A 19,555-nucleotide genomic window follows, 5' to 3' on the forward strand; every position below is an offset into this window, starting at 1 on the left:
CAGAGAGGTCCAGCTCTTGACCATCCTCAATCAAAGTGGCAGGCATACCTTAAGGTTCGTATGGCTTATGGGTAGCCAGCAAGATCTTGGAGGGGCAGACATTTGTTATTCATGCTTGGGAAAGTACATGGGTGTACACTTACCATAAATGTAGATGTCTGAGTGTATTCACTGTTGCAGTCCTGGCTTGTAAGATTTCCTGCTGTGAAAGCACTTGGCCGGCTCAACTACCACAGAATTTTGTCCCTCCTACAGCAGCTGGCAGGCACCCTGTCGAACATCTCTATGTCTGGGTATAAAGGGAGTTGGCCGGCACCATGACCTCAGTACTTTACTGCCTCCAACAAGTAGCAGCCCTCCAGTGTGTCCTTAAGGTCAGAGGTCTAGGGCCCTAGATTCCACAGTAAGTGTGAAGGAGGAGGGAGCAACCCTGATTGAGAAGAAGAATGTCTAAGTCTATCCCATAAGTAAGAGGGGAGGGACAGAAAGAGTACTATAACACTAAATATACATGAATATCTACATTTATGATGTGTGCACAACTGTACCATATTTTTCATGTTTCACTGCTGCATTCTTGCCTTGTGGGATGACTATCAAAGCTTAAAGGAGGGTGGATGGAAGGACTAAGAAGAAGCAAGGAAGCCCTGCAAAATGGCAGTAACAAACCTTGCTCTGGACTTGGAAAAAGTAGAAAGATGGTAATTTTTGGTGAAGGTATGCACAGAGGACCAAGCAGCAGCTTCCAAAATGTCCTTAGTGGCCAACACTTTAAAAAAGGCAGCAGGGGTTGCAGCAGCCTTAGTGAAATATGCCCTTATAGAATCTGCAGGCATTTTACCATGATGGCTGCAGAAAACAAGAGATACAACGGGAGATCCATTTGGAAATTGTTTTGAAACTGGTATCCCTTCAGAGCTACTGGCTATAAGGATGCAACAATCCATGTAGCCTAGGGCCCTGAGATACTCTCTAGCTGTGAGGTATTTCCTGACAAGGATCTTTCTGAAGTACAGAGTTAGAAAGGTAATCTTGTCTGGAGGGAGAAAGGCTTTCTGAAGTGGTAAGTCCAGAGTAGCTCCCAGAAACAATCCTGTTTGTGGGGTTTGTATGAGATGTTTGGGTACAAATGGTGAACTCTACTGAAGTTAGTATATTTTGGATGTAAAGCAGATCTGCACTGAGTTTTTCTAGGTCTATTGCCTGAATGAGGCCCATCATCTAAGTAAGGGTAAATATGAATTCCCTTTGTCCTGCAGAAGGGTATCAACAGGCCTAGGCATTTTTGTAAAAAAAAAAAAAACCTGGGTGCAGTAGACAAGTCAAAGGGCAGAGCACAGAACTGACAATGCCTCATACATGCTCTGAAGTACAAGAACCTCCTGTGTGATTCCTCTATGGGGATGTGGAGTAATGCATTTTTTACATCTAAGGTTATCATGAAGGCACTGGGGGAAATCATGGGCAGTACTTTTTGTAGAATTAGCATTTTGAATTTTGGGACCTGTGAGAATTGGTTGAGCCTTGACAGGTTATGAATTGTCCTCAAGATACCTTCTTTCCTGGGGACTAGGAGAAGTCTGGAGTAAAACATTTCCTTGCAAAGAGGTTGGTTCAGGTTCCACAGAGACTTGGGTGCACAGAAGCATTATTTGGTTTAAGGCGCCTTTCAGTTAGGAGGAATACCTGGGAAACCTGAATGAATCAAGGTTTATTTGAACTCAAGTTTGTAACCTCTTTGAATGATGTTTAGAACCCGTAGATCGCTGGTAATGAGGGTCCAGTTCTTGTGGAATAGGGGCAGTCTTCCTCCCAGCCTGGGGAAAGAGGAAGGTTGAGGGGATGGGGGAGGGGGAAAGAGAATGCCATGTAAGTGCTATGATTGCTCACTGCTAGGTCTTCAGGACAGGATCCCATATTGGGTTCTGTTTGCTACTGTCTTAGCCACTGGTGCTGTCTTTGGCTCCTTTCCCTACAAGGCCTCTTTTGTCTAGGCTTAGACTAGGGGGCTGGAAAGGACCTATGTTTGGTAGGGTAATTTCATCTGAACTGAAAAGGTTGGACCTAGAGGATGTCCTTGACAGACTGCATGGACAAAGTCCTATCCTCCATTTTTCTTAAGCATAGGCTCAGTCTTAGGACTAAAATGAAAGTCTTTGTCAAAGGGAGCATCTAGGAGACTGGAGTTGACATCTTCAGGAAAGGACTGCTCCCTCCATCAGGCATACTTTCTAATGACATTCCCACTGGCTGCTGTCCTGCTGGAAGCTTCCAAGGCATCATAGCCAAAGTGCAGGGAGTGCTTAGTCACTTGAGAGCAGGAGTTGCATAAATCCAGTAATTCCTTTGAGACGGTCTTATTTTTAATAAGCCATCAGTTTTTATTTCATCTGGTCAGAATTGGTTTTCTGGTACTTTACCATATGAAATTGGCCATTCAAAGCCCCCATGACAAATATAGCAGAAAAGCAGACTTTCTTTCGAAACCTGACCAAGGCTCTGCTTACCTTGTCTGCTGGTAAAGGATTTTTGGAAGAACTAGCTTTTACTCCCTTAGCATCCAGAGTCACCACTTCAGGATCTGCCACAAGTGTCTGTGGGAATCTATAACCCTGTAAAATCTATCAGGCTTCCAAGGGGCAAGAGGGAGGGAGTCTGGATATAAAGAATCCAGAAAGACTGTCTACCACCTCTAAGACTGGTAGAGAGGCAAAGGGTTTAAGTTCAGGGAGGATGAGGAAAGTACAGTTGTGTACACTTACCATAAATGTAGATGTACAAGTGTATTCACTGTTGCAGTCATTACATTTGGGTTATCTTCTTGCAGGTAACCATCAGTCGGTCTGATTAACAAAGTCATGTCCTGCGTCGGTTGCTGTCTCTTCTTTTTTCAGTTTTTCTTGCCCCAGATGTCAGGTGCCCCCATAATGGGAAGCAATTAAATCTATAAATATACAACGTTATACCTCAAACACAAAAGCCAATACAGCAAAAAGCTTTTAAGCATTGAAAAGGAGAGACGTGGTAGAGCCAAACAAAGTCAGGGGGCTGGAGGGAGGGTAACCAGGACTGCAACAGTGAATACACTCGAACATCTACATTTATGGTAAGTGTACACAACTGTACTATGTTCTTTGTGTTTCACTGTTGCAGTCATTACATTTGGGTAGATTCCCAAAGCTAAGAATGGAAGGAGGACTTTAGATAGCATTAGGACCAGCTATAAAGCCCTGCAAGACTGCAGTGGCAAAGCCAGCTCTGGATTTAGAGAAAACTGGCAAATGGTAATGCTTGGGGAAAAGTATGTACAGAACTCCAGGTAGCAGCTTCTAGGATGTCCCTGGTAGGTATGCCTCTGAGAAAGGCTGTAGAGGTAGATGCAGCCCTGCTTGAGTGGTACCTGATCCCCTGTGGGACAGGTTTTCCATGGTGCTTACAGCAGAAGTGAATGCAATGGTCTATCCATTTGGAGATAGTTTGCATTGAAATAGCCTTCTCCTCTGTCCCTGCAGCAAATGCCACCAGCAGTTGTTCAGATTTCCTTTGAGGTTTAGACCTGTCCAAGTAGAATCTAAGTTGTCTGTGCACATCTAAGGAAGGCAGTATCCATTTCCCTTTGTTCTGTGGATTAGGAAAGAAGGTAGGCAAATGAATGGACTGATTAAAGGCCATACTGGATACCACCTTTGGCATGAAAGAGGGATTGGTCCTGAGGGACACTCTGTCCGAATGAAAGATGATGAAAGGCTCCACTGCCATAAGGACCTGTAATTCAGATACCCTTCTTGCTGAAGTGATGGCTAAAAGGGAAGCTGTTTTTCAAGAAAGGAATTTTAAGTCTGCAGTAGCAGCTGGTTCAAAAGGAGGAAGAGTGAGTTTTCTCCAATACAAAGTTCAGGTCCCAGGCAGGAGTTGCAGCTCTCCTGGATGGTTGTAAATTTTTGGCCCCTCTGAGAACCTGCTTGAGCAGTGGATGAGAGAAGAGGGGAGATTCTGTGTTATAATGAACTGAAATCGCTAAGGCATTAATTTTGATGGAGGAGAAAGACAGGCCCTTGTGAAGCATTTCAGTTAAGTATTGTAAAATCTGAGGTAAATTGGGCACTGCTGTGCTCATCCCCTTGAGACTGGTTCCAGGCACAGAATCTTTTCCATTTTACAGCATAAGATTTTCTAGTACTAGGCCTCCTTGCCTCTAAAATGACATCCATCACTGGTTTACTGAGGGATGGTAAAGGAGAGCTTAGGTAATTAGCCAGGCTGCTAGGTTCAGTGTTTGAAGCTGAGGGTGCAGAATCTGGTTCTCCTGCTGAGACAGCAGGGTAGGAGTCTGAGGAACGTGCCATTGGGCCAACAGTGACACACTGCGCAGGAGGGGGTACCAGTGTTGGCGTGGCCAGGTTGGTGCAATCAAAACCATCCTTGGTTTGTTTTGTTTGATCTTTAGTAGTACTTTGGAGAGCAGAGGGACATGAGGAAAGGCATAAACTGGTCGTTTTTTCCAGCTGAAGGACAGAGCATCCACTATTCAAGCTAGTCTGTGGAGAGTCCTTGCACAAAATCTTTCCAAATGATAGTTCTGAGGGGAGTCAAACAGGTCTATATCTGGGATACCCCATTTGCTTGTCAACATGTTGAAAATCCTTGGTTCCAGTTTCTACTCGTGTGGGTCCATGAGGGTTCTGCTTAGTCCATCTGCCAGTGTATTTAGTTTTCCTAGCAGGAATTGAGCTTGTGTATTTACTTGGTAGCTCAAGGCTGTGTTCCACAATGCCATGGTTAGTATGCATAGGGGGTAAGAATGTGTACCCCCCCTGCTTGTTTATGTACTACGTAACAGTGGTGTTGTCCGTCTTTACCATGAACTGTCCTGGAAGAATGTGGTCCTTGAAGGTTGTTAGAGCATTCTGTACAGCTAACATTTCTTTATGATTGACGTGAAGCTGCATTTGAATTGGGTTCCATTTGCCTCAAATGCACTTCCCTGCCAGGTGCGCCCTCCACCCATGCATAGTCTGATGCGTCCGTTGTTAGGGTTTGGGTGGCATGGGGTAGTGTAAATGGTAGTCCGTTGTTCTGGTGGCAGGCCTCTGCCCAACAAAGGGATGCTAGGCATAGACAAGGAATGATAGGAATCATTGCTTCTAGATCCTGAGAATGTTGACACCATAGGCTTTTTATATACCATTGTAGTTTCCTCATATGCAGTCTTGCATATGGAATTAGAAGAATGCAGGAGGCCATGAACCCCAAGGCTTGCAGTATTTGCCTTGCAGATAGCAGGATTTTTGTGACCACTTGTTTGAAGTAGGTTGTCAAGTGAATTTGTTTTTCTGGAGTGAGGAAAGCCATCTGGGAAGTTGTATTCAAGCTTGCTCCCAGGAATATAATTTGTTGACAAGGTACCAGGTATGATTTCTTTTCATTTAAGGTGTACCCCAGATAAGTTGGCACCCTCTGTACAAAAGCCAGATGATTCAAAAGTATGTCCTGGTTTTCTACCTGAATTAGACAATCGTCCACGTATTGGTATATTTGCATATTTCTTTGCCTGCAAAATGCAATGACTGGAGCTAGACACTATGTGAATACCCTAGGCGATGTAGATAAGCCAAAGGGCAGTGCAGAGAACTGGAGAGTGCATGTAGCCTGCTTTGAAGCGTAGGTACCTTCTGCAAGATTCCCTGATTGGGATGTGCAGGTATGCTTCCTTTAAATTTACTGTTGCCAACCAGGCATCTTTGCTTAGCATAGGAAGCAACTGGTGAAGAGTCAGCATCTTGAATTTTGGAATCACCAAACAGGTGTTCAGAGTAGGGCAGGTCCAGGATAGGATGCCATGAAATGTCTTCTCTGGGTACCAGGAAATATCCAGAGTAGAAACCTTGTCTCTTTTTCTCTTCTGGTACCAAATGAATAGCCCCTATGCTTAAGAGAGAGAGTACTTGCTTATAGGCCTCTGGCCACTGCTTTGGAGGTAGATTCGGCCAACTGCTTGGAGTTGGTGACGTGTGGAAGTGAAATCTGTATCCCTGGGACACTATATTAAAAACCCATTTATCCTGGGTAATGAGTCCCCAAGTTCTTTGCATGAAGTGCAATCTTTCCCCCCAAAGGAGCAGTCAGTTGAGAAGTGCTTGAAAGTTTTAAAAATAAGTCATTGAGATAGTATACCATAGGGGGGAGTTTTATTACTCCCAAATTTGGAAGTGGAGGCCCACCCACTGCTTAGTCCTGTGAGTCCCCTGGGACTGAATCCTGGGTGCTCTGCTGGATCTCGGTTTGGACTGAGAAGGTCTGGAAGAGGCAGGAAAGGATCAATTCTTAGAAGGCCAATGCCTACTAAATCTTGGAGGTTGTACTTGTAAAAAGTTTTTAACAGTTTGCATAGATTTAGCTTTTTCCTCCATCTTTTTAAGAACTTCTTCTCTCTTGTTGCCAAACAGGTGGCCTTGATTTAATGCAGCATCCAGTAATTTCGCTTTAACATGATATGGCAAGGATTGCTCCTAAAGCCAAGCATGCCTTGTAAGTACAGACTCAGTTACTGCAGCCCTGCAAGATGCCTCTAGTGAATCAAAACCACATTGCAATGTATGTTTACCAACTTGGTCAACAGAATGCATAAAATCCTGTAAATCCTTATTTTCAGCACAATCAGGAATCAACATCATTTTCTGTTTAAGCAATCCAATAATATGCAGCTGATACTTTAACATATGAAACTGGCAATTCAAGGCCCAAATGGCCAAAGTTGCAGAATTGTATATCTTCTTACCCCATCTATCCAGCACCCTGAAGTCTCTATCAGAGGGGGTAGGATTTTTGGCAGTAGTAGCTTTAATGCCCTTGGGTCCCTGTGAAATGGTTTCAGGATCTGCAGTAGGAATTTTGAAAAGGAACTTGTGAGAGTCAGGAACCCTGTAATATCTATCAGGTTTTCTGGAAGCAGGAGGTAAAGAGTCAGGGGCCATGCTATTTTCCGAAAAGGCATCATCGACAATGTCCAGTACAGGAGGCATAGCTAAAGGCCTGTGCTGGGGCAGGAGTAAGAAATTCCTAAACCTCTTTTTAGAATCAGAGAAATCCTGACTTTCCCAACGAAAAAGCTCCCTGAGAGTATGCAAGTTTTCACCAAAAGAGAAATCCTCTGGGGGGGAAGCAGAGGGAATAGAGTCCTCAGCATCAGAATCCTCATAGGTAGAGAAGGGTAAATCCTAGTCATCAGAGGAAACAGAAATTTCAGAATCCTGGTCAGAAGTAACATAAGCAAACTCAGTCCTAGGTCTCTTAGAGGGGGAAGGTTGTCTTCTCCTGATTAAAGTAATAAAGTCTTCCGTCATTCTTATTTGTTCTTTAGGCATAGAGGCCTGACCATGCGGTCTGGGTGTCAGTGTTCTAGGCATGGTTCGATTTTTAGTCCTTGAAGAAGAAGATGGTGCCGGTTTAATACGCAAGTCGATAGGCCTGAATACACTCTCAGAATCCAGTGCCTGCACAGTGGCTCCGGACCCATGCAAGGTAGAGACATCGCAGGTTCCACAGTTGAAGCATCTTGCGGCATACCGGACTCTGAATTGGTCTCAGTAGAGGCCTGCGAATCTGAAGTAGCGGGTATCAGGGGCTGTGAAAGCACCTGAGTACCAGCAAACTGGGCAGCCTGTCTCTGTCTTTATCTTTGCTTTTCTTCGGAATGTTGGTAGTTGGATGGCTTACCGAAGACATATCAGCATAATTGAACTGAGCACCAAAAAATTTAGAAGTGCAACTATACCGATGACAAGATAGTTTGTGGTTTAAATAAGGCACAAATTCGACAGTGAGGTACGTTGTGGTCAGGGCCTAGGCAAGGACTACAGTACGAATGAAAATCTTTATGACGTATTTGCTTTCCACAAGAAATGCCAATTATTTACTTTTACTGACATTGGTTTAGAGCAAGAAAAAGTTTCCCCAATGGGGTACTTAGCTTTTAGTTGAAGACTTTGATTCTGAAACTCGAAAATGAAAATTTCAGGAGTCGGCCGACTAGCACTTGCGAACTCTTTCTGCTTTGGGCACCGCATGGCAAGAAAGACTGATGTAATGACGTCGGCTGCATGTTTTATACCCCTGATGGCATGGAAGAAGAGACAGCAACCGACGCAGGACCCAAGACTTTGTTAATTAGGCCCACTGAGGGCTACCTGCAAACAGACAACCCAAATGTAATAACTGCAACAGTGAAACATGAAGAACATTTCCCTAACCCTCTTCCTGGATTGAGGGTAGTCCTGAGCTTCCCATTTGAAATTCTCCTTCGGTGTATGTAAGGTTCCCCAAAGGAAATATCCTCAGGAGGAAGCCTCAGACAAGGTTCTCCTCAAACAGAATCCCCATCCTCAGAATCAAAATCTCCACAGGAAACAATAGAAAAACCCTCCTCAAAGGTGGATTCATAATTATAAAAGTCATCCTCAGAATCAAAGGAGTCAGAAACCTCCTGGGGTGAAGTACCCTTTCTTTTCTCAGGGGATACATCAGGTGGAGGAAGGCAACTAAATCTGACCAAGGAAATCAAATCCTCATCAAACCTCATTAGGTCTTGTTGACACTTCTGAAATTGGGAGCCGGTAGGCCTAGGCCGAGGTAAGGAGGGTATAGCTTTTTTGTGAGAGGCCTTAGGATTAGGTCTATGGATGACCTCTTTTTACAACAGTCATTGGAAGCCAGAACCTAGGAAGCGGCCCCAGACCCAAATGATGACCTATGTCCTTCGGCATGTAAGAAAGTAAAGGGACCTGGGCATATTGGACTCATGAATGGGTCTTGCTAGAGGCCTGTACCACCACTTCAGTCGCTGAAGGGGACTGTGGAGGCATCTCAATTTTTTTTGACAATCTATGAGTATTGGCTGACAGCGAGCAAGCATTGTCTGAGGCACTTTTTCTTTTTTCACCTAGAGAGATCAACTTCAGCTGAACCAGCAGACAACATAGTAAGTGAAGGCTGTGATGACTCTCTAAACTGTTTAGGTAGATCCTCAGCACTACGCTTGACAGTTCTTCTATTAAAGCAAGCACAGAACTGACAGGAATATTGTGTTCTGGGCCTAAACAATTCATACAAAAAGAATGAACGTCCCGGTGTGGAACTGTTTTCCACAGAGGAGACAGTGATTAACTTTCTATGACATTAATCACAGAACACATAAAAATTTCCCCAGTGAGGTAATTAGCTTTAAACATCATCTTTTTTCTGGTGAGAACTGACAGATGCACTGACTGGCACTCTGCCTTGGGCTACGACACAAAGCAAGAACTAAGGTGATGACACCAGCCATTTATACCCAGATGTAGTGATGTTGTACCGGGCATCCGCCAGCTGCAGGAAGGGAAAAATTCACTGGTAGTCTGGCCAGCCAAGGACTTCCACAGCAGGAAATTCCACAAGTCAGGAATGCAAGAGTGAAACACGAACAACATCTAGTATCTACTTTAGATGTCTCAGAATCCTCTTGGGAGGCCTAAGCAGCATTAAATAGAATAATCTCGCCATCTCCCTCAGGAGCAGAGCCAAATGAAACAATTACAAGGCAGAAAATGACTGTGCCCCAGATCCAAATGCATCAGTGGGACAGGAAGTACAAATTAAACTGCCTACTCCTTGTTCATGATCTCCTTGACTGCCATTTTTTTTGGCTGGTCCCTTTTTCTAAGCTTTTTATGTTGAGGGAACTGGTGGAGGACTCTCCCTGAGTAAGATCACCCGCATTAAGGCCTCAAGTTTCTCATGGTGTAGGTAAATGTTCAGATTTCTAGCTCAATGTAAATGCATTTTTTCGAAGCTAAAAATGCTTACAAGAAGAAACCTGGTGTTCCTCTCTTAAGCATAAAAGGTACTTTTTTTGCCCTCCATATGATGCACACTCATTAGCTAGCTTTTAATGGATGTCATGGAACCTGGAACTTGAGTTTCCACTTAAACAGTCCAAATAGAGGCAAAGATTCTATATGATACAACATAATCAAAGAGGAGAAATGTTCCTAAACATTAATTAAAGCTCTGGAAGGCATACCAGAAAGATAAACATCCACCTTCAGCTAAATCCTGTAGATAATAATTCATACTGTTGCAGAGATCACTATAATGGATACAGGTGATGTTTTTGAGGACTGTGACAGCATCCATACTTGCTTACTAGCCTCCCTTCTGCAGCTCCAAAACACTGTAGCAGAACTTCTGAGTGACGGTCAGTACAAATTAAAGCACACATTAAAAAATAGACAAATTTAGGATGAAAAAGACTCTAAACCAAGACACGTATTTCCCAGCATTTATTAAAGCTAAGCTTGCTTTCCTATTTTTTAAATCCTATTTGCTAAAATATACAGAATATTTTTGGCAAATACCTGTGGTCCTTCATTGCATTTATACTTAAAGTAAATTAAATAAAATTGTAAGGCAAGGCCTTGTTCACTGAAACCATCAAAACTGGCAATTACAATTAAAACTGTACTCATTTTGGAACTGGATTTTAAAGGAAATTGCAAGTGAAACTGTCAGTTTGTAATTAAAGCTACAGCTTCAAAATTAATAAACTTAGAACTCAAATAAATATCAACAAGTTGGTTCTAATCTGGATTCTCAAGTACCATTGGACAGTCAAGCTTGTCACTGACTGTCCTAACAATAAGCTAGCCCTATTACTTTCAAGAATTTAAGATTTTAATTTGACTGTGTTGACTAGGACAGACTGTCTAAATCAAAAATGCCCAGTTCTATTGCTGTCCCAGGGAGAAAAGCTCCAAAAATATTAACAATACACCAGGAGAAATTAATACAGACAGGTATGGCATTTATACAATTAAACACACTAATTTACAATGTTTTACAATTCAATTTTTGGAAATGTCAATAAACATCAAGTAGCTTAAAATAAAAAAAGGTTGAAGAAAATGTACTGCATGTGTCGCAAAGTAATGGATTAGGACCAAAAGGTATGTAAACTAAAGAGAACTGAGGAAATTAGTACATTGATTCTTTATGTACATATGTATGTATGTATTTATTTATAATTTGTTTACCGGGATAGAATACCAAGCACAAATGGCAAATTTCAATGTAAACCCATGAATACAAAGAAAATGAGAATTACATTTAGTGAGATACAACAAGTTTACAATGAAAATACAGAACTGTAAAATACCATTAGCAATTAAAAATGTAGTGCATCTACAACTATAATATACATTATTTACAAAAATCAGTACAAGTCTCGTGTAGAAAGTGAAGTATCTGTGATAATTACAGCTGTATGTTGTCCAAGTGGGAACAATAGGATAGTTGAGTGGAATGAAGAACATTAGACACAGGTTGTAAGTAGTTGGAATGAGAACTTGTATTTAAATGGATACACACAGTATTTTCAGATGCAGCTCTCTGCACCAAGCATAATTTCCCTTAACAGCACACAGGAAGCACACTCCAGAGCTGGGTTTTCTCCTCCAGACTACAAATAAGACTTCACTTTAGCTGACACACACCTGGGAAAGACTGGCACAGATTTAATTGCTCTGCCACCTCCACCCAGACTATAAGGTAAATTCACTGCCACCAGCCAGCTACTTTAAGGCTTTTACCAGGGTAACCAGTTGCTCTTAGCAAAACTAATACTTATACAAATGGCAGTATTAACCAACTAGCAAGACTTTCAGGAGCATGAAGCCACAGTGTCACCAAATAAATGCAATTACTCTGAAGGGTCAAATTATTTTTTAAAAGGCCAGCCACAATGAAAGGTTTAGATGTATTTAATAATAAATAATAAAATAGAAAACATGAAAAATACAGAATATATGCTTACAATAAACAACAGAGTTTCAATTCACAGGAAAAGTAAAAAAATAACACAGATGGAAAGACTCAGACAGCTAGAGAAAACAGTATTTAACTAATCTCACCATATTTTCTATTTAACTGAAGAATTACTGTTCCCTAGTTAAGTTACTTACCAAAGAAAGCAAGATGAAGTGGATGAGTGTCCTTGTTGTCAAGTCCAAGACAGAGTACAGAGTACCGAGTGTCACTACCACATCTCTCACTAATATCTAAATAGAATTTCAGTGCTGGGTATAGAATGACATCATATCTGGTCACCTGACTCTCTGATTCCACACTACCCCCTGACTAGAAGCTCAACCATGATCTAGCACAGACGTGTCACAATACACACCTAAAGTTTTACTAAGGCATCTGGAGACTATAAAACAATTCCACTACTTCTACCCCCCCTGTAGAAACTAACCAGCCATTCTCTGGCACCCCAGGGCAGCAATTAGTTCACCACCAAGGAAAATAAGAGCCCAGGCCTTTCCCAGACATTGCGTTTCTGGCTATATTCAGGCCTGTGAGATAAAATCTAAACCAAGTCATTTAATTTCTGGCTATTTTTATTAAGTTAAGCTGGGCTGAGATTAACCCCTTTCCTTCCAGCATCCTCTGTTAACATAGATACATATCATCAGTTACAATGCAGTCTGGCATACGTGTATATTTCTTTTCTGTCCAGAAAGACCCACTGGTGATGCATTTTTTAACACAACTTTACAATACATTTTTAGCACAATCTACTCTACAAATCAGTTTGATATTCAAATGACAAACTTATTTATATAACTCCAGCTAGTTATGCTGGCATATGTTACACATGCATTACGCTACTCTTTCTCTGGCATAGCTGGCACTATCTTACATCATTAGAGAGGGGTTGCAGTATGGTAGTGATTTCTGAGGCTGTCTAATTAATTTAGCTGCTATGGGTTAGAAGGTCTGGTTGCCTAGTAGTTTGACCAGTTGTGATCCTAGCAGGCAGCCAACCTTTTGTTGAACATGGAGCCAGTCTGCTTTTTTCAGCGTTTTACAGTGGTGTTCATTTTAAGGGGACTGAGTAATAAATCTAGAAATTTTACTGTTTATTGTTTGAATGCATGAGGAGTTTTCTTTCAAAGCTGAGGTTATGAGGGGATGACATTTTTAAGTTGGGACAGCATAATATATCTGCCTATGACTCTTCTGGAGGTCTTAGTAAGAAAGGAGGTGATCTAATTGATCAAAAGTAGTAGAAAGTTAATATTGTTCCTTGGGTAATCAATGTGGAAGGAGACATTAAGGGAGGGATGAAGTCAAAAGCCAAGGCATTTAAAAGAGGTAGTGTTTTCCAAGGGGGTACTGTTGTGGTCCTAGATATGCAAAAAGCTTTGTTTGGTGCCAAAAATCATAGTTTCACTCAGGCAGTACTGTATTTATATGAAGGATTACAAATACCCTTGGTTTTAATATCATATAAGTAATTGTAAACTCTCTGACAAATCCTGATACTTGTTTTGCCTAAATAAAAATGATAACATAAAGAGTGTGCCACGTAAATGATACCAGAATGTGCACAACTACTATGTTTTCTAGCTCCTTGTGTTCTATGTAACTACAGTAAATTTAGCAGCAGCCCAGTACGTATTTGCAAAATAAAGTATTTTATAAACCGTCATCCTAAAATCAGTCCTTTCCAATAACCGTTTTAAAATTTCCTCTCTTTCTTTATACACATCAACTACTGCCAACCATTTAGCTAAATCTGTATTACCAAGTATCATCTTCAAATTAGATTTCAGAATATTCCTTAAAGCTAAGTCATCTCCTAGACACCAGAAATACAAAACTGCATCTATAATTCATGTTAACAATGTTTGATTCCTTGGTAAGTAAACAACTGACTGAAATAGGAAAATATTTATTCTATCAATTTTAACAATATACCCTACTATTCTCTCTTAATTTATAGTTAGAATATTTTCTGCCTGAGAATAAATAAAAAAAAATACCAATCTCTAAAAAGTCTTCCTTTTCAGTACATTTTAAATACTCTAATGAACTGCCCCTTGCAACATTTAATTTTATTTTCTCGGAGTGGCATTTATTTTTTATTAAACTGCTAATTTAACAGGTCGGCAATTAAATAATTGTTTCACAAGCATTTAATAACACTAATCCACTCAATTATATTAGTCCCTCAAAGTGACATACATACCTCATCCTGCCATATTAATGCTGTAAATATGGCATGACTAGTTTACACTTCCTTGTTCAGGTTTCTTAACTGCTAATTTACAAAAAAGTCACTTGAAATGAAGTTTTATTTTTACATAAGAGTGCTCTCATACCTGCATCCTTGTGCATGCAAACACTTTTGATGTAAAAATAAAACTCTGTTTTGCTGCTTTAAATATGATCTTTAAACAAAAAAATATAACCATGATGCATTCTGTCAATATATCAGTGTGTAAGTGAAGGGGAATGAAGAGTACATTCCTTTTGATTTACACTTTGAATATCAATGTTTTTTTTTTTTATGAGCAGTGTAAGTGAAAGGAACAGATCTTTACCTTCACTCACAGTCTACTTGCGTTACATTTGTTCACAGACTGCAGTTAAGTGGGGGTTCACTCCTTTCACTTACAGTGTGCTACTGAGTGGTGGAGACACTGTTTTACTGAGACAGCAATGGTAAGGGAATTTGTATTTTTCTCTACGGTTATGTGATCTCAGAGTTAGTATATTTATAGTTATGGGGGTTTGGGTGGACTTTTTTCTGGAGTATTGCACTTCTGAAATTTACATCAAATGTCAATGTTTTGTGTCCGAAAGGCTCAAAACCCGATCATATTACTCTAACTCCGCAGTAGGGAAGGTGGCTGGCTGCTTTCTTCAGAAAGACCTTAACAGATGAGGAAACAGAAAACATTAGTAAATGAGGAGCTGCAGATTAAAATGACAGAAAAGTACACCAAGACAGACAAATTAGCCAGTCCTGACTGAAAGTGAAAACAAAAACAAAAAAAGTAAAGCAAAACCATGGGTATTAGATTACAGCATGGCTGCAGTCCTTCGATTTATATTCAATTCAAGAATGTTTTTCCATTTAGCTATGTATAATTTTCTTACAGCTGGCTTTCTGGTCTCCTCCTAAATTTGTCTGACCTAATGTGGACACACAAAGGCTGTGCTGGGCCACACAGCATAAACATCCAGTGGTTTGAGCTGTAGCGGTTTTATTCTTCTATTAACAAAGTTTGGAATACAGGAAGGTCTACTGGTTGCTGGGTTGTCATTTTCAGTACAATGGTAGATCAAGATTCCCTTAGCCATCTGGGAACCCAAAAGAATCATAACTGGCTGTGCCCACTCTGGTCCTGAGTAGCATTTAATGTTGCAGGTGAAAAGCACATACCAACACATCAGTCCAAGAGAAGAAGTATGCATCTGTACACACAAGTTGGCTCAGTTTATCATCTGCAAAGAAAATGCGGCATTTGAGAACTGCCTATTAATTCAAGCAAGGCAATCAGTGAATTTTCCTAGGCTTGTGTTATTATGGGCAGGAAAAATGACCTGCCTAGACGGCAATTGTATGTTTAGTACAGATCCCCTGCTCTGAGGTACTGCCATGTAGATCTGCTGCCCTGTCACGTGCAATGCCTGAATGCATACAATGTCATAAATGATCACTTTACTGTTGTCTTACTTATTCTGATCTACTCTACATCTCAATATAGGATGATGATAAACATTTTTAGAACTAAAGTGACCCATTTGTCTTCAGCACACTGGCATGTTTCCCAAGAAAGTACAATAAATGCCAAAACTTTTTGTACAGTACTTGAACTGTGATAGATTTTTAAAGAGTACTGCACAACATATGCAAAGTACCACACAAATAGAAACCAGCAATTTGTCTATACTTTCTTCATATAGTACAGTTACAGTTTTGCAGATTTCTCTCTCTGCTCCCCAGAAACTTCCTCCCTTCCATTTGATCCATGCCTCTTTGAAAACCTCGGCCGAATACATTCCATATTCCACTCTAGTATCAGTTCCATCAACAACTCTCCTTACAACCCAATGCTTTATTAAGACTACGCTGTTTATCTTTCTTAGCAATGCACTCTTTACCCACTCTAATTTTTTTCTCTCTCAGCAGATACACAGTTTCACAGTCTCCATTCAAGATGCATCAACTTAGATAAATGTGCATTTTCCCCCTTCTATTCTCCAGTGCAAACAGCCCAGTCCATCCAATCTTTGTTTGCAATGATGTCCTTCTAATCTTTCAATAATCCTTGTTCTGTTACTCTGAATCTTGTCTAAAACTGATATATTCTTATACAGTATGGTCTCCAAACCTACACGAGGAGTTCCAAATGAGTTCTCATCATTATTTTTCAGAATAGAACAATTTTTGTCACTGGACTCTGTCCGCCCTGGATCCTTCACAACATCTTGTTGGCTTTAGCTGCTCCCTTTTTAGACTGTACTTGATGGTTTAGTGATGCTTTATTAATATTGGGTCCTCCTCCTGGTCAGTCAGCACTAGGTTCTATCTTTGAAGGTATACTGCATGACTAGATCATTTTGTCACAAATGCATCACTGCAATTATCTAATCATAGATGCCATATTAAAGTCCACCAGGTTAGCTTCTACCACAGTCTCTTCCTTAATGGTTTTCACAAAAAGAATGATCCTCCTCTCAAAATATTTTTATATGCTGAAGCACGTTGAAGAGTATATTATCTCTCAATGAATACATTCCACCGCTCATTGTAGTATTCATTCCATGTATAAACAACTCTCCTTATGAACAAATACTCAATTAACACTAAGGCTGTATATTTCTTAGCAATAACCTCCTTGCTTCTCACACACACATTTTTCTCTCAGAAGACATCCACTTTTACAATCCCCATTCAAGATCACATCAACTCAGTTCATGTGCCCCTGCACCACATTATTAGGCACCCTCTGTTCTTAAGGGTGTTCTCTGTTTTACCATCCTTATCATTCTTCATTTATACTGTCCTTGCACCCATTTTAATACATTTATTCAAACATACAGTGATTGTTAGCTTTCAATGAGGGAATCAAGTCAAACGCATTTTTGAAGTACAGGAAGTCCATGTCTACTGCAACTCCCCTATCCAGTTCAAATGCATAGGGAAGCCACAATGCATCTGAACTGCACAGGGGAATCACAACAGACATAAGCATTTCAAATGTACCCAACTTATAAAACTAAGCTAAATGGGTTTGACAGCATTTCTCAGCAACTCCATTACGATTTACATCTTTTTATGAAAAAAAAACTTTAGCACACAGACAAGGACCATGTTACACAGCCAAATACTTTCTCAAGAGATATAATGGCACAATGTCATAATGTCCTTCCTTTTTCATACCTAATAAAAGCACTCAATAATTCTATATTCAATAATCCAGTAGCCTGCCTTAGTATGTCTTGATTCCGAATAATCCATCTTATTTTATTCAATTCCTTTCTGCTCTCAGTATATACCCATTAGTTATCTTCCTATCCACCCATACACATACTACTTTATACTGAATTGTCAGTAACACTGTAGAACAGGTGAGGCAGACAACAAAAAAATGCTGGTCAGTTGGAATTCACACTCCATTTAATACCATCTTTCCTTTAACATCTAATTCAGCATTGGGTATTTCATGTTCTCCCATAACCAGCTAACTTATCCCAAATGCCATAGTCTTGATAATATGATATTAGGACTTGATAATTTGATAAATCAGTTCCCATATGTCAAAACATAATACCGATAAGCATACACCATTACGTCTTTCTTAAAAAAAAAAAAACTTTTTACTGATTTTTAACAAACAGGAATACATACAAAATCTAACCATCAAATAAAAACAAATAAAACTATATACAAAGTCCATAACAAATGTTGATATAGAACAATAACATCAATACTTTTCTAACAAATCTAAGTTTTTGCCAAGCTAATTTCTTATGAGTAACATTCATGGTTCTATTATATATAGTTTGTATTTCTTTATTACATACATTTTTGCTAGACTAATAAACTCTGAAAGAGAGAGGATACTTTTACTTTTCTTGTACATTGTAATAACCTTTCTGGCAATAGCCAGGATAGACCACAGGAGAGGCATCTGAGTTCTTGGACTAGGATCTGGAATTGGAATATTAAATAAAAATCAAAGAAACAGTAATGTTACATTTGTCTGAAAGTAAGGTTAATTTCCAAATTCTTCACAAAATGAAACTACCTTTTCACATTCCAGAATCACATGCTTCTAATCTGCCTCCAAATTACTATTACATCTCCAACATCTTAAATTTCCTTTTTTTTTGTAAAACAGTGCTATTTTATTTGGTGTTAGAAAATTCCTGTGTAAAAACTTCCAAGTAATATTTTTCCAATAAATGGATGATGTGGAGTTACTTAAAGATTTCAAATACAAGTTTTTATTAACTTCTGAGAATGTTTCTTTATTTTTGTAGAATATCCCCAATGAGACTCATCAAAGGCCATACATTCAGATATTAAAATTCTACAAATTATTGAGAAGTATGATTTATTTTTATTTTTATATACATAACTATTAATCTGAAAAAAGAATTCTAATATTTCAGGTATGTCTTCTTGTTCATAGCTAATGGTATTTGCAAATTACTGTTTATGAAATCCCTGAAAGTCTGTATATTCAGCCAACTATTTTTATTATATCTAGCTAGAAGTCTTTCTGCAGTATTTCATTTGTTTCCATTTAAAAAAATTGAAACCAGAATTTTAGGTTATTTTTCTCCAAGGTTAGCTATTATATTTACATTAAAAGATTCTAGACATCCAACAGTATAGGCTATAGGAAACATCAATGTGTTTAACCAAATGATTATTCTCCGTTACTGTTTTGAAAACATTTAATATATGATTAATACCACAAGTTTAAGCATTGTTCTTTCTATTATTTATACAATAGTCTTTTAGAACCCAATATGTTACACTAATGTTTGATGGAACATTAAAGCTTATTTCAGGTACAGTATTTGAGGCTGGAATTACTTCATGTAAGAGTCTCCAATTTGAGCTATATGATGAATTTAGACAAAGATTCACAATGTTTAAAACAGCAGATTTAATGTAAAGATCGATATTAGGGAACCCAATACCATTCTCTTCTCAACTCTTTATGCCAATCATAAGATATTCTTGTTTTTTGAGGATACCACAATAATTTTAATAATACAGTATTTAACATTTTTTATTATTTTTAGAGGGTAGTAACAGCAATGAATGAACAAGATATAATATTTTTGGCAAAATTATCATTTTTATTAATATAAGTCCGTCTTCCACTGAGAAATATATTTTATTCCAGGTCTCAGTTAGCTTTGCTGTTTTTAACTAAACTTTTATAACTGAATACTACTGACTCCTTCCATTTGACTTTTATATTGATTCCTATATACTTAAGTTGTTTAATTTCCCAATTAAATTCTTTGAAATGTGTTAAAGTGGGGGGTTACTGCTTTATTTATAAATAATGTTTGTTTATTATGATTACATTTTGGACTATGGACTAGAGATTTTCTCAAAGTATTTTATTGAATTAGTAATGTTTTCTAATGAGGATTCAATATTACTAGTAGTTAAAATGTCATCTGCAAATAGTTGAATTCTAAG

At 39.2% G+C, this 19,555-nt stretch overlaps 1 protein-coding gene across 1 annotated transcript in view; it reads right to left on the minus strand.

Annotated features, from left to right (window-relative positions):
- The window catches only part of LOC122810320 (transcription initiation factor TFIID subunit 4-like), a 1,173,503-nt gene that overhangs the window by 848,622 nt on the left and 305,326 nt on the right, over window positions 1-19,555 (minus strand). The window lies entirely within an intron of this gene.

Source organism: Protopterus annectens, chromosome 8.part1 (genome assembly GCF_019279795.1).
Source record: "Protopterus annectens isolate FY-2018-M chromosome 8.part1, PAN1.0, whole genome shotgun sequence".
NCBI classification, from domain to species: domain Eukaryota; kingdom Metazoa; phylum Chordata; order Ceratodontiformes; family Protopteridae; genus Protopterus; species Protopterus annectens.